The following is a 14,360-nucleotide window of genomic DNA, read 5'->3' as shown; positions in this document are numbered from 1 at the left end:
CTGGAGGTTGCGAGATGACAGCCAGACCCTGTCCCCAACCTGGTAGGAAGGTGCAGGCAGGCGTCTGCGGTCAGCATGGAGTCTGTACCTATCATTAGCATGACGCAAAGCCTCCTGGATTGTACCCAAGTGGAGCGAAGACCACGGAGATGCTCCTCTAATGCAGGAATAGTCTGCGGAACAAACGAGTCAGGTAACATGGAAGTTTGGAAACCATAATTCGCCATACATGGAGACAATCGGGAGGCAGAATTCAAGGCACTGTTGTGAGCAAACTCTGCCCAAGGTAATAGGTCAGACCAGTTGTTATGATGGTCAGAAATATAGCAACATAGGAATTGCTCCAAGGACTGATTTGCTTGTTCTGCAGTCCCATTAGACTGCGGGTGATACGCAGAAAAGAACGCAAGCTGGATTCCCAACTGTGCACAAAAGGCTCACCAGAACTGGGAGACAAACTGACTGCCCCTGTCCGAGACAATCACCTTGGGTAGCCCGTGTAAGCGAAAAGATCTCCCGAGCAAAAATGGAAGCCAGTTCCTTAGAGGTGGGCAACTTCTTAAGTGGGATACAATGAAACATCTTTGAGAACCGGTCAACCACTATAAGGATAACAGTGTTGCCTTGGGAGTTAGGCAACTCCACAATGAAATCCATACACAGGTGAGTCCAGGGCCTCTCTCCATTGGGTATGGGTTGTAGGAGGCCCACTGGAAGGTGTCGTGGAGTCTTACTATGAGCACACACGGGACAGGCAGCTACGAAGGCAGTAACATCAGCCCATAGACTAGGCCACCAGAATTGTTGGGAAATGGCCCAAATGAGTTAATTCTTCCCAGGATGGCCAGCTGCCTTGGGAGAATGGTAAGTCTGGAGCACAGCAGTACAGAGACTCTCAGGGACAAAGCAGCGGTCACAAGGTTTATCAGGAGGAGCATTGACCTGAGCAGCAAGAATTTTGTCACCCAAAGGAGAAGTAAGACTGGTGCAAACCGTAGCCAAGATACGATCAGGAGGAATCATAGGAACCGGAACCAACTCCAACTTGGAAGTGGAGGAAAATTGTTGTGACAAGGCATCAGCACCTTACATTCTTAGTACTGGGTAAGAATGAGACAATGTAATTAAAGCTCAACAAGAAAAGAGCCCATCGTGCCCTTCTGGGAGAGAGTCGGTTAGCCTCAGACAAGAATGTAAGATAAAAGGTAACATAGGATCAGGATGTGCCAACACAGGAGCAGAAACAAAGGCAGCCTTGAGAGTCTCAAAGGCCTTAATGGACTCCGGAGACCAACTCTGTGGGTTACCGTCCTTTCTGGTCATAATCTATACAAGGTCTCAGTTCACCACTCTTTTTCACAAAGAAGAAACCAGCACCAGCAGGAGACGAGGATTTGCGGATGAAACCTATAGAAAGTGCATCAGCAACATACTCCTCCATGGCCTTATCCTCCAAGACCGACAAAGGGTAAATCCAGCCACGAGGAGGTATGGCACCAGGTTGAAGGTCATTTGCGCAATCATAAGACCGGTGTGGAGGCAAACTACCGGCCTGACCTTTATCAAAGACATCGCTAAAATCACGGTACTCCTCCGGCAGGGAGGGGAGTGAAGAGGTGCACAGGACCTTGAATACCTTCAGGAAGCATGTCTCACTGCATTGTGGTGACCAGGAGAGAACCTCAGCATGAAGCCAATCAAAAGAGAGGATAACTGGGGACGAAACAACGCTACCTAAGGTCTGTCCATGACAGGACCTCAAGGTTCGGGCGTTCCCTGGACAGGTAGGACAAGACTTCAAAAAGTGACCTGCCTGGCCACAATAAAGGCACAATCTCTCCCTCCTCCTAAAGGCTCTCTCATCCGCATAGAGACACGGGAAGCCCAGGTGCATGGGTTCATCTTCACTGACCGACTCGGTACCAGGAGGCATGGGAGGTGAGGGAGGCATGGGTGGGACTACAAAGCTTGGAGGCAAATGTACATGAGGCTTCCACAAGCGCTCCTTAAGAGAAAGTCTTTCTCTGAGTCTTAAGTCAATGAGGATGGCAAACAAGATCAAGCTCTCCAGCTCAGTGGGTATATCTCGGGCTGCTATCTCATCCTTGATGGAATCCGAGAGACCATGAGAAAAAGCAGCCACGAGGGCCTCATTGTTCCAAGCAACCTCTGCTGTCAGAGTACGGAATTCAATGATCTATCCTTGGGTTTGTTTATATCATATGTAGCTCTCGTACGCTACTCACTGCAAAGGCCAGTTATAGGTGGGGCTGGTGGACACCTTTTTTGTTGTAGAATTACTGGATACTACCTAACCTGAAAGCCTCCTCTTTTTTAGAATGTGGTCTTCAATAGCCACACCGTTAAATTCAGTGACTATAAGGCAGGATGGAATACTGGCCCTTGTGACAACAGGTCTGGGCTAGATGGAAGGTGAGTCTATGACTCCACTACTGCCATTCTTATGATCTTTGTCTACCAGGATCTCCTGGGCCATGCCAGGGCTACTAGGATTACCGGATTCCCTTCTTCCCTGATCTTGTGAAGAAGCCGCGGTAGCAGTTGAACTGGAGGGTATGCATAAATCAGTGAAAACTGATCCCATGGGGACACTAACGCATCTGTCCTGAGTGTGAGTGGATCCCTTGTTATTGCCACAAAGTGGTTCAAATTCTTGTTAAACCTGGACGCCAATAGATGCCCCATCTTTGGCATATGGCCAGAAAGACATCTGGATGTAGAGACTATTCTCCCGGCAACAACTGTTGGCGGCTTAGGAAATCTGCATGCCAATTCTCTACTCCTGAAATGAAGATTGCATATAGGCAAGAAACATGTTTCTCTGCCCAAAACAGGATATGGTCCACCTCCCTCTGGGCTGCATGACATCTGGTGCCCCCTTGGTGATTGATATAGGCCACTGCTGTGGCATTGTCGGATTGTATACCGATGGGAGAATTTCGCAACCTGAACGTCCAGGCTATTAGAGCCAGACGTACTGCCTGAATCTCTAGGATATTGATGGACAATGTCCTCTCGGACTCTGACCACTTCCCCTGAACAGTGGTCCCTTCTAGAACTGCTCCCCAGCCCCATAGGCTGGCATCCATTGTTGTTACTACCTTCCAGGAAACTGGTATGAAGGATTTTCCTAGTCATCAACCACCACCTGAGACTCTGGCGCACCTTTGGGGCCAGTTTAATTGGATATCCAAGGCTTGGATCTGCTTGTTCCAAGCAGACAGAATACTGTATTGCAACAGTCTTGCATGAAACTGGACATATGGAATCGCTTTGAAGGAAGCTACCATCTTCCCCAGCAATCTCATGCAAAGGCAAATGGGAGGACCCTTCCTTGGCTTGACCACCTGGACCAGCTCTCTTAGAGCGTTGACTTTTGCCTGAGGCAAAAAAAATCCTTTCCTGGGCTGTGTCTATGACCAGGCCCAAATCATCCTTACTGGTGGTAAGGATGATTTCTCTAGATTGAGAATCCAACCCAGGTGTTCCAGATAACTGACCATTCTGGACACCCCTTGGTTTAACTGTGCTACTGACTGATACTACCAGCAGTAGGTCGTCTAGGTATGCCATTACTGCTATACCCTGGCCCATTGTAAACTCCCAAGGAGCGGTGGCTAACCCGAAGGGCAAGGCCACAAACTGAAAGTGGCGCTGTTCTACCGCAAACCACAGAAACTTCTGGTGAGTGGGAAAAATTGTCACATGTAAATATGCATCTTTGATGTCTATTGATGCTAGAACTTCTCCTCCCCGTAGGGTGGATACGACTGACCAGATTGACTCCATGCAAAAGGAGCAGATGTTTAAGAAGTGATCCAGATCCTTGAGATCTAGAATGGGTTTGACATCTCCATTTGGTTTTGGTACTGTAAAGAGATTTGAATAAAACCCCATGTCCCTCTCTTCTGAGGAGACCTCTATTCTTACTCGCTGAGACATTAACTGGTCCAGTGCCAGAAATAAGGACTTTTTCTTTACTGGGGCCTTGGGAACATTTGATCTTAGAAACAAAACGTTGGAAACTCTTGGAACTCTAGTTTGTAGCCTACCACAGAGAGGACCCATTTGTCTTGGATTCCCACTTGACAAGCTTCTGAAAACCACTAAAAAACCTTCTCCCCCACCTCGATCAAGTGGAGGCGCCCCTTTATAAGGAGGCCTTGGGACTCTACTTTGTAGGCTTCTGCCCTCAGGCACTTCTGCAGTCCTATGCAAATAAACACATAGGTAAATAGTTCCAGACAAAACAAGTACATACTAGCTTATCAGCTTTAATGTATGCAGCATGTGTTAAAGCAATATGCCTCTATGGAAGCGTGAGTTCATGTTTTTAGCATGAGTTCATACAAATATGCTTTTAGGCAGAATATGAAAAGTGTGTGCTGTACAAATGCATTCATGTAGCACGTGTGTCATGGAACAAGCATCTTTACAATGCAAGCATCCGTTTATGAAACGTGTTATGCAACACATATCTATGCAGACATGTGTACCTATGCGATCATATGGAATCATGTATATTTACGTAAACATGTATTAACATGCCTCATTATGCAACCGTGCGTCTTTAGAAGATCATGGAACTTTAGGCGATCATAAACTTTAGGCGACCATACATCCTTATGCGATCCGGAATTTTATGTGATAAAGCATCTTTATGTGACCAAGCACCCTTATGTGATCAAGCATCCTTGTGCGATCAAGCACCCTTTTGCGATTGAGCCTCTCTGTGCAATCAAGCACCCTTGTGCGACTAAGCTTCTTTTTATGATCAATAATTTTTATGCGACTATGAAAAAACCATGTATACAGTAGGTGCCACCGATATTGTGTTTCCAGCGCGATCCTGTCACACTGGTTCCCGGCTACAGGCTTCTCTAACCAGCGCGATCCGTTGCGCTGGTTCTCGCGCTGGCTGCAATAGGAAAAAGTCATTTTCCTATAGTAGCGAGCGAGAGAGCGGCGATAATGTCGTCTCTCTAATGAAGCCTGCATGCCTTCTCGGGGGCATACCAGGCCCTTAGGTCTGGTAGGGATTTGAAGGGGAATCCCCTACACCGAAAAAAACGGCGTGGGGTCCCCCCCAAAATCCATACCAGACCCCTATCCGAGCACGCAGCCTGACCGGTCAGGAAAGGGGGTGGGGATGAACGAGTGACCCCCCTCCTGAGCCGTACCAGGCTGCATGCCCTCAACATGGGGGGGTGGGTGCTTTGGGGGAAGGGAGGCGCCCTGCGGCCCCCCACCCCAAAGCACCTTGTCCCCATGTTGATGAGGACAAAGACCTCTTTCCGACAATCCTGGCCGTTGGTTGTTGGGGTCTGCGGGCGGGGGGCTTATCGGAATCTGGGAGCCCCCTTTAATAAGGGGCCCCCGAATACTGGCCCCCCACAATGTACCCCTACCCATTCACCAGTGAAATAAAAAAAAAAAAAAACACAACACACAGGTCTTCCGTCTTGGAGGGTGTTCTCGCCGGACTCCTCTGCTATCTTCTGCTCTTTTACTAGCTCTTTTACTAGCGGAGGAGCCCAGCTTTCTTCTTTTCGCTGCCGCCGCCCGGGGGTCTTCTTCCGACTTCGGTGGTCTTGTCCCCCTCTTCGGTTCTTCTTGCTGGGCCTCCGCTTTCTTCCTTTAACTCTTTTACTAGCGGAGGCCCGGTCTTCCGTCACCGCCGCCCCTTCTTCCGACTTGGGGGGTCTTGTCCCCCTCTTCGGTTCTTCTTGCCGGGCCACCACTTCTTCATCTAGCTCTTTTACTAGCGGTGGCCCTGTCTTCTGTCGCCCATGACGGAAGACCCCCGGAGCAGTGCAATAAATTATTTTCAAACCTTGTGTGTTGTGTTTTTTTTACATTTTTTTTTCACAGGTGAATGGGTAGGGGTACATTGTACCCCATGCTCATTCACATAGGGTGGGGGGCTGGTATCCAGGGGCCCCCTTATTAAAGGGGGCTCCCGGATTCCGATAAGCCCCCCGCCCGCAGACCCCAACAACCAACAGCCAGGGTTGTCGGGAAGAGGCCCTTGTCCTCATCAACATGGGGAGAAGGTGCTTTGCGCCCCCCCTTCCCCCAAAGCACCCACCGCCGCCCCCATGCCCTTTCCTGACCAGCCAGGCTGTGTGCTTGGATAGGGGTCTGGTATGGATTTTGGGGGGGACCCCGCGCCGTTTTTTTCGGCGTAGGGGATTCCCCTTAAAATCCCTACCAGACCTAAGGGCCTGGTATGCCACCGAAGGGGGAACCCATGCCGTTTTTTTTAATTTGGCGTGGAGTTCTCCCTTAGGATTCATACCAAATACAGTGCCTGGTATTGGTGGGGATCCAATTCGGATCCCCACACCAGTGTGAACCCAGCCAGCGATGCTTGTCGCTTATCAGGAAAGAAAAAGAAACATTTTTCCTTTCCTGATGTGAGCCAGCTCGGCGCTGGCTTCCGCGACGGGGGCTCGCAGGGTGTCAATCTCGCCGATAGAAGCGGCAAGATTGACACAATATCGCAGTCACCTACTGTATCTATACAAACATAAACATGCATCTTTATGTGACTATGCATGCTTAAGCGATCCTGACACCTTATGCGATCACGCATTTTTATGTGATCAACAATAAAACTTTTATTTATTTATTTTTTACACAAATATGTCCAGACATGCATTTTGTATACCCATGATCATGTATCGTTATGCAAACATGTGAACTGGTAAAAACTGTTTTCCTGGTGCCTCCATGGCAGCATACCTGTGACAAGCTCCGCCTTGGCTCCTCCCTCAGGACTAGTGAATATTATAAAAGAAATGGTTAGCGCACCCCAAGCATTCTCCATTTTTTCCTCATACCTCATGGCAGTGAATTCTGGTCGGCGTCCTTACCTTCTGCAGTCGGCAGCCTCCGTCCGGGTTCAAGCCTCTCCCAGACTCAGTTCCTTCTCTTGGGCAGCTAAACGCGCTTATAAGGTTGGAAGTCCCTTCTGTAGGATCTTTTGGGACAAGCAGTTTGCTCATTCATGGTAACGGAGGCAGCAGCTATTTCTACATTTCTTTTTTTTCCCCTTCTCTCTTTTCTTCCTTCCTTTCCTTTCCCTTTTAGGTTTTATATCTTTTATCTTTTCCCTTTTCTCTTCCCTCTCTCTTTTGCTCTCTTCCCCTCCCCAACCTTCCATTTCTTTCTTTCTTTCTTTCTTTTCTTTTTGACCTCCCATTTGTTTGTTGTTTCTCTCAGAGAAAAAAACCTCCCTCTTAGCCCCTGCCGCCATTTCCGGCTCCATAGGAGCCACGCATGCTCAGCGCCGGCATTTTATTTAACTCTCTGCGTTCCCCGCCGTGCTCTGCGCAAGCTTACTGTTCCGCCGATCGGCGCATGCGCAGTGGATTCGGAGGCTGCGGCGGCCATTTTTGATAAGGGCAAAGTGACGTTTATGCCCTCAAAATGTCAAAGACAGGATAGAGGCGTGCCCTGCCTCTCCTGTTCTACTGTTTATCTCTTTGATAGCCTCAGTGGGACGCCTGTGGCTGCAGGGAGAACTGCTACTCTGAGCTTTAATATAATAAAAAAAAAAGAGAGAGAAGATGGATTAATTAATTAATTAAATAGTATAAAATGAAATAAACATATTAAATTATTAAATAAAAAAAATAAAAATAATAATAATATATATATATATATATATATATATATATATATATATATATATATATATATACAGTACAGACCAAAAGTTTGGACACACCTTCTCATTCAAAGAGTTTTCTTTATTTTCATGACTATGAAAATTGTAGATTCACACTGAAGGCATCAAAACTATGAATTAACACATGTCCAATTATATACTGAACAAAAAAGTGTGAAACAACTGAAAATATGTCTTATGTTCTAAGTTCTTCAAAGTAGCCACCCTTTGCTTTGATTACTGCTCCGCACACTCTTGGCATTCTGTTGATGAGCTTCAAGAGGTAGTCACCCGAAATGGTTTTCACTTCACAGGTATGCCCTGTCAGGTTTAATAAGTGGGATTTCAAGCCTTCTAAATGGGGTTGGGACCATCAGTTGTGTTGTGCAGGAGGTGGATACAGTACACAGCTGATAGTCCTACTGAATAGACTGTTAGAATTTGTATTATGGCAAGAAAAAAACTGCTAAGTAAAGAAAAAACGAGTGGCCATCATTACTTTAAGAAATGAAGGTCAGTCAGTCTGAACAATTGGGAAAACTTTGAAAGTGTCCCCAAGTGCAGTGGCAAAAACCATCAAGCACTACAAAGAAAATGGCTCACATGAGGACCACCCCATCAAAGGAAGACCAAGAGTCACCTCTGCTGTGGACGATAAGTTCATCCGATTCACCAGCCTCAGAAATCGCAGGTTAACAGCAGCTCAGATTAGAGAACAGGTCAATGCCACACAGAGTTCTAGCAGCAGACACATCTCTAGAACAACTGTTAAGAGGAGACTGTGTGAATCAGGCCTTCATAGTAAAATAACTGCTAGGAAACCACTGCTGAGGACAGGCAACAAGCAGAAGAGACTTGTTCGGGCTAAAGAACACAAGGAATGGACATTAGACCATTGGAAATCTGTGCTTTGGTCTGATGAGTACAAGTTTGAGATCTTTGGTTCCAACCACCGTGTCTTTGTGCGACGCAGAAGAGGTGAACGGATGGACTCTACATGCCCGGTTCCCACCGTGAAGCATGGAGGAGGTGTGATGGTGTTAGGGTGCTTTGCTGGTGACACTGTTGGGGATTTATTCAAAATTTAAGGCATACTGAACCAGCATGGCTACCACAGCATCTTGCAGCGGCATGCTATTCCATCCGGTTTGCGTTTAGTTGGACCATCATTTTTTTTTCAACAGGACAATAAGCCCAAACACACCTCCAGGCTGTGTAAGGGCTATTTGACCAAGAAGGAGAGTGATGGGGTGCTGCGCCAGAGGACCTGGCCTCCAGTCACCGGACCTGAACCCAATCGAGATGGTTTGGGGTGTGCTGGACAGCAGAGTGAAGGCAAAAGGGCCAACAAGTGCTAAGCATCTCTGGGAACTCCTTCAAGACTGTTGGAAAGCCATTTCAGGTGACTACCTCTTGAAGCTCATCAACAGAATGCCAAGAGTGTGCGGAGCAGTAATCAAAGCAAAAGGTGACTACTTCCATCTCAGAGGAATCATCTGATGACCTAGATGCCTCTGGCTTTGCTTTTGCCATGGTCCAGCCTTATGTACAGGCAGCTAAACAAGCGATCGGCTGGGAAGAGACCAACACTGAGGTTAAGAAGTCTAAATCGTACTTCCCCTTTCTCAAACGCCAGATCTCCTTTTTTCCTCTCATGGACGAGATCAGGGATGTGATTGAGGAAGAGTGGGAAAAGACAGAGAAAATGTTCTCTATTAATCGGTTGGGAAAGTTATTCCCTCTCTCATAGGCTGATTCCGCAATGCTGGAGGGTTCTCCAGTGGTCGATGCAGCAGTGGTAAGGTTGGCAAAGAATGTCACGTTGCCCCTGGAAGACTCAACTTCTTTTAAGGCTCCACTGGACAGAAGGATGGATCTCGATCTCAAGAAAGCGTACCAGATGGCAGACAACGCCTGTAAACCTGTCATAGCCCTGACATCAGTGTCCAATGCGCTACGCGTCTGGACAGATAATATAGAGTCGGCAATCCAACAGGACATCCCAAAGGAGGATATAATCAAGGCCTTGGATGAGCTGAAGCTCTCAGCAGACTTTATTGGTGAAGCCGCCATCGATTCAATTCGTTGCTCCGCAAGGGCAATGCTCCACACAGTTATGGCCAAACGGGCCTTGTGGCTGAAACCGTGGGCAGCAGATATCACCTCCAAACAGAACTGGTGCAAGATACCATTTGATGGTGAAGCCTTGTTTGGGGGAAAAACTGGACAAGGCCATCTCTCGAGTCACTGGTGGAAAATCAGGCCTGCTACCCCAAGACAGGTGATCTAGGCGCTCCAGGACATTCGCACCCAGATTCCAATACTCCAAGAATAAGGATTACCGACAGTCCAGGCAGGGAAAAGGCTTCAGGCATAATTGGGAAAGCACACAGTCCACGTTCCTCAAAACCCGAAGACAGAGACCAGTGCCTACCCCACAGGATTCTACGAAATCCTTTTGATGGCAGGCCAGCCCAAGCGATTCCTGTGTGGGCCAAGCTAAAACACTTCTCAAAGATCTGGGAACAAAAGTGAAGGGATCCTTGGGTAGTCTCCACAGTCAAATACGGCCATTTCTGGTCGTTCCTAGACAAACCTCCCAAGGTATTCTTCTCCCTGACAAGGGTGTCAAGGTTCCCCCCTAAAAAACGGAAGTGCTACAGCAATTTCTTCTCTCCTTGCAGGAACAGCAAGCGGTAGTTACAGTGCCTCCATCAGAGAGATTTTTGGGTTTTTACTCAACCCTGTTTCTAGTCCCCAAGAGAAATGGAGGGTGGAGACCTGTGATAGACCTAAAAAGTCTAAATCGTTATATCTTCCTAGTAAAATTCAAAATGGAGTCACTACGAACGATTATTCGTGTAGACCAACCAGGGGGCTGGATGTTGTCAATAGACTTGCAGGACGCTTACCTGCATATACCCATACTCCCTCCATTCCAGAAGTATCTGAGATTGGCGGTGGGGCAGGTACATCTCCAATTCCAGAGTCTTCCATTTGGCCTCTGCACATCGCCAAGAGTCTTCACAAAGACCCTGATTACCATCATAGCCCCTCTGAGAGAATTGGGGCTTCGAGTATGCCACTACTTGGATGACCTTCTACTCCTGGCAAAAGACTGTGGAACAGGTGGTATCTATCCCAACCCATACACTATACGACCTTGATGCTCAGGAGTCTGCATTGGTGGATGAAGAAACAGACACTTCTGAAATCACGCCCTTTAGGGCATGTCGACTGGATCACAATTACTACCAATGCCAGTGCAGCAGGTTGGGGAGCACACTGCAACTGGATCTCAGTGCAGCGTAAATGGTCCTTCCATACAGCAGGCCTGGTGTCGAATGTCCTGGAGGTCAGAGCGGCCTACCTTGCGTTACTAGCCCTAAGGTTCGAGATTACAGGGAAACCTGTTCTCCTCCGAATGGACAACAGGGCTGCGGTATCCTATGTACACCGGCAAGGGGGGACACGCAGCAGGTCCCTCCTGAAGGAGGTGGAACCCATAATACTCTGGGCAGAAAGGAATCTAAAGGACCTGAGGGCAGTTTATCTGCCCGGCCATCTCAACTTGAGGGCCGACCGCCTTTCCCACAAGTTTGCGGATGCCAACGAATGGTCTCTACACCCGGAGATTTTCGACTGGATAGTGAACCAGTGGGGTCCCCTTGAGCTAGACCTATTTGCAACAGCATTCAATACCAAGCTTCCAAGGTGCATCTCAAGGCTTCCTCACCCCCAAGCGGAGGCATTAGATGCCCTCTCAGCCCCCTGGGCATGCAATCGGGCCTATGTCTTCCCTCCACAGCCTTTCATTCCAAGATTCCTGTCAAGACTTATGATAGAAACCTTGACAGTGATAGCGGTCCTACCGTACTGGTCAAGACGTCCTTGGTTCCCCACAGCAATGTATCTAAGTACCCGACTTCCAGTCAAGGTTCCAATAATACCTCTTCTCCTGTCACAAGGATGTCACACTCTTCCAGATCCCCGCAGGCTGGATCTTCACATCTGGCAGCTGAAAGGGAAAGGTTCCAATCCCTAGGGTGTTCCAAAAAAGTGATCGCAACCCCGCTCAAGGCAAGAAAAACATCCACAAACAAAAGTTCAGGGCCTTCATGATTGGCAGAAGCTGTGATCCAGATTCCCCATCATCCTCTCAAATTCTTGCGTTTTTTGCAGGCAGGCCTAGACCTAGGTCTTGCACTAGGTACACTAAAAGTACAGGTATCAGCAATTTCATTGGCAAACCAGTAGAAGATGGGCCGAGGACCCATTAATAATACAGTTCTTCAAAGCTGTCAAAAAGATCTGACCGCCAACTAAACAATCTTTTCCCACTTGGGACCTTGCTATCATCCTAGAGTCCTTAGCCAGTCCACCTTTTGCCCCTTCGGAGTCAGCATCGCTTTGGAATCTAGCCTTGAAGCTAGCCTTCCTGATAGCTATAACCTCTGGCAGACGGGTTTCAGAGCTCCAAGCTTTAGGAGCAGATCATAATCATATCATATTCTATCCGGACAGAGTAGAACTCAGAACAGTGCGAGGATTTATTCCCAAAGTCGCATCATCCTTAAACATGTCAGAACCTTGGGCACTCCCAAAATTTTCAGAACAGGACTCTGGTTCTCTTCATGAGCTAGACATTGCCTCCACTTTGAAATGCTATCTGCAGGCCACAGCATCATTCAGGGATTCCATCATGCTGTTTATAATTCCCTGGGGCAAACACCAAGGCAAGGAGGCGTCAGCAAGAACAATTGCCTCATGGATCGTTAGACTCATCCACAAGGTGTACAGGACAAAGGGGCTGGAACCCCCTTTGGCGGTCAGGGCGCTCTCCACCAGAGCAGTTTCTGCCTTTTGGGCGGCAAGAGCAAATGTGTTAATTGAAACTACTTGTGGGACAGCGACTTGGTCGTCCCGACATACGTTTCTGAAACATTACAGGGTGGACCCAGGAGCTCTTTCATCGGTGGAGTTTGGCAGACAGGCAGTCACATCAGCCCTCGCTTCTTCTAAATAATAATTTCTTTAAAATAGACTTCTAAGCATCCCACCCATCTCAGCTAGTTATTTGTCACAGGTATGCTGCCATGGAGGCACCAGGAAAACAGAAAATTGTACCATACTTACCGTAGTTTTCTTTTCCTGGTGCCCATCCATGGCAGCATACAATCCCACCCTCGGTATTCTATATTACAGAGAATGCTGGGGCTGCGCTAACCATTTCTTTTATAATATTCACTAGTCCTGAGGGAGGAGCCAAGGCGGAGCTTGTCACAGGTATGCTGCCATGGATACACCGGGAAAAGAAAATTACGGTAAGTATGGTACAATTTTCTGTTATCTTCCGCAACCGTGTGCTCCAGCAACTGTTCGTTTTAACACATCTGTGTTTTAGCAATTGTGCGTTTCAGCATCTGTGTGTTTTACCAACTGTGTATTTTACTAACTGAGCGTTTCAGCATCTGTGCATTTTAGCAACTGTGCGCTTTAGCAACTGTGCGTTTCAGCAACTGTGCATTTTAGCATCCGTGCATTTCAACATCTGTGCATTTAGCAACTGTGCGTTTTAGCAACTATGCATTTCAGAATCTGTGCATTTTAGCAACTGTGTTTAACACGTTTAACACGTTTGTTAGAAAGCACCTGCTCAACTGCAGTTGGTCCTATACTTTAGACATGTAGGATATCAAGCACATATGCACTATATTGGAGATAACAAATGGCTGGGGAATGGAATGTGAGGGACTGCCAACATCCTATAATATAAACATGGAAAGCATGCAACTAATACATGAGGAGCTGCCCCCTTGGACTTTTTGGGCAGAAAAAAGTATATAAATATAGAAGTATGTAAAAAGCAACTGAGTGCCACTTTTTATTAAAAACAGTAATTATTGCCAACAGACAACAATCATTAAAAAATATTTATACTGTAATGGAAATTTGTAGGTTCTGTATATAATTGTATTCTATTTTATATGTATTGCACAATGCCCTCACTGTGCACATGGCACTAATAATGTTTTCAGTACCGTATATACTCGAGTATAAGCCGAGATTTTCAGCCTCTTTTTTGAGGCTGAAAGTGCCCCCCTCGGCTTATACTCGAGTCATCGCTGTCTGCCCGCTCGATCAGCGTGTCGAGCAGACAGACAGCGGCCATTCTATAGTTCAAAAGCCGCGCCTCCGGCTCCGCCTTCGCCTGTGATAGGCGGAACACTGAATTTCCCAGCAGCCTGTGTTCCGCCTATCACGGACATCGTATCATCCTCGTACTACGGACGAGGATGATACGATGTACGTGATAGGCGGAACACAGGCTGCTGGGAAATTCAGTGTTCCGCCTATCACAGGCGAAGGCGGCGGCGCAGCTTTTGAATTTTACAATGGCCGCCGAGGCGCCGACGAACGAAGAGGGCACGGGACGGAGGCAAGGCACGGCACGGGACGGGACGGGACGGGACGGAACGGAGGCAAGGCACGGCGGCGAGGCACGGAGGCAAGGAGGCTCGGCACGGGACGGAGGCTCGGGACAAAGGCTCGGGACACAGGTAGGCTGGACACACACACACACACACACACACACACACACACACACACACACACACACACACACACACACACACGGATGGATACACACACACACAGGGATGGATGG

This window comes from Lithobates pipiens, unplaced genomic scaffold (genome assembly GCF_037356315.1).
Source record: "Lithobates pipiens isolate NorthernLeopardFrog02 unplaced genomic scaffold, aLitPip1_a1.2 Scaffold_27, whole genome shotgun sequence".
Taxonomy (NCBI): domain Eukaryota; kingdom Metazoa; phylum Chordata; class Amphibia; order Anura; family Ranidae; genus Lithobates; species Lithobates pipiens.
This window is presented reverse-complemented; position numbering follows the sequence as displayed.